Below are 2,147 nucleotides of genomic sequence, written 5' to 3'. Positions count from 1 at the left end.
AATGGGTTTCTGCTGAGGGCCAGATTATCAAACTGAACATCTGAGGTGGGACAAGGGGATGGGAGGCCTATAAAATGAGAAATTAAACTGAATTGCATATTCAGCAGTAAAATGAACTGATATTAAACAACAGTAAACTCTATAAAAGCTATGACCTCATTTTATAGGGTTAAAAGTATTCTGACCGTGTGGCTAAAGGTAAAAGCATTCATGGCTCCTTCTCATTAACACAGTTAAATATAACAATGATTAAGGTTAAGGTTTCTATAAAACTGCTTGTAAATATGTATATATAACTACCTAATATACAAGTATATATATATATATACAACGGTTCTGTATATACCTCAGTTTTAATGTCACAGTTCGGTACAATTTCGGTACAGCACTGAAAAAATTATTATTTTATTTTTTTCATTAAACAGTGGTTAACTGAACAAATTGCTCTTACTTTCAATAAAGGCAGTTATTTTTAAATGGATGTTTTTTATATGAAACTTCTCACAGACCGATGGAGTGCAACACCCGCTGAGTGGCATCAAACGGCTTGAAAGATCAAAGACCATTTTTAAAATAACTCCAACTGAATTTGTCTGAAAGAAGAAAGTCATAAGCGCTGTGTGTTCAAGTGTTTGTTTTCCTCTCATCAGCTGATGACCATTTGAGAGACCATGTCAAGGCTTTCTCCAGAGTTCATCACTGTTCAAGCTCAGAATTCTGGGTAGAAAAATCCAGCAGCAAATCTCAAGTATGACTAAATAAAACACTTTGGGCTGTTTCTGCTTTTCTGTTGCTTTTGCTGTAATTGTATTACTTAATATTTTAATACTTTCCCCATGGATACAGAATTTCCCAGAGTTCTTGTATGTGCATGTCTCTCCTTTCAGCAGACAAATAAAACAGTCAACCTTTGTCACTTGGTTCAAAATAACCTCTAAAGTTGACTGCTGCATGTTTATCAGTATTTGTTGCATCCTGCAGTCTGTGAGTCGTGAATGACGAGCTTTTTGTGAGGAACACCACCAGCAAGGAGATACGTTGTGCATTTGCAGCACAAAGAGCATTTGCAGCACAAAAATGCATATGTATGTAGGCTACATAGTTTTATTTAACTTTACATTGTTTAGCAGGCATTTAATTATGATGTTCTAAACTGAAATGAAACATAAACTTGTTTTATAGTATTTTATTTGAGGGTTGTTGTTTTTTTGTTTTTGTTTTTCTTAAAAGGGTTTTACCTCAGGTTTATGTTTGAATAAATAACTTTTTTTATTATGGTTTTTAAAGTATTTGTTGAGCTTTGTTGATGTTGTTAAATGTGATGTTGTCACAGCAATAAAGTTTGTTTATTCAGGCTTTTCTCAGAAAGGTAAACTTGTGGACACATGATTAAAATAGTTTCTTTATAAGACTATTAATAATACAGAATGAGTGTATTTTTAATACACTGAATTTATTATATACCACACCAGTGATGGTATTACATGGTAGTTCTATTGTATCGAAACGATAGGCTACTTAATTAACTCTTTACAATAGAACACAATAAAAATAATAAAAATCTAAGATTGGGTACAGCAAGTTCGAGTCATATGTGACCCTGGACCACAAAACCAGTCTTAAGTCGCTGGGGTATATTTTTAGTAATAGCCAAAAATACATTGTATGGGTCAAAATTATAGAGTTTTCTTCTATGCTTAAAATCATTAGGATATTAAGTAAAGATCATATTCCATGAAGATATGTGTTAAATTTCCTACCGTTTATATATCAAAAATGTATTAGCATTAGTAATATGCATTGCTAAGAACTTCGTCTGGACAATCTCAAAGGCGATTATCTCAAAATGTAGATTTTTATTTTTTTACACCCTCATTCTCAAATAGTTTCTTGACCAAATATTGCCCTATCCTTACAAAACATACATCAATGAAAATAAAATTGAAAATAAAATGCTTTTATTCAGCTTTTAGATGATGTATAAATGTCAATTTAAAAAGAAAATGACCCTTATGAATGGTTTTGTGGTCCAGTGTCGCATATGTCTAAATCTGGTTGAAGAATTCAAGTTGACCGTCCTAACATGGCGATTTGACGCTTCCAGTTTCCGGCATCTTCAGCTACGGTGACGTCATGACGCACACTCG

Source organism: Carassius auratus, chromosome 27 (genome assembly GCF_003368295.1).
Source record: "Carassius auratus strain Wakin chromosome 27, ASM336829v1, whole genome shotgun sequence".
Classification (NCBI taxonomy): Eukaryota; Metazoa; Chordata; class Actinopteri; order Cypriniformes; family Cyprinidae; genus Carassius; species Carassius auratus.
The sequence above is the reverse complement of the archived record's forward strand: the minus strand, read 5'-3'. Positions refer to the sequence as shown.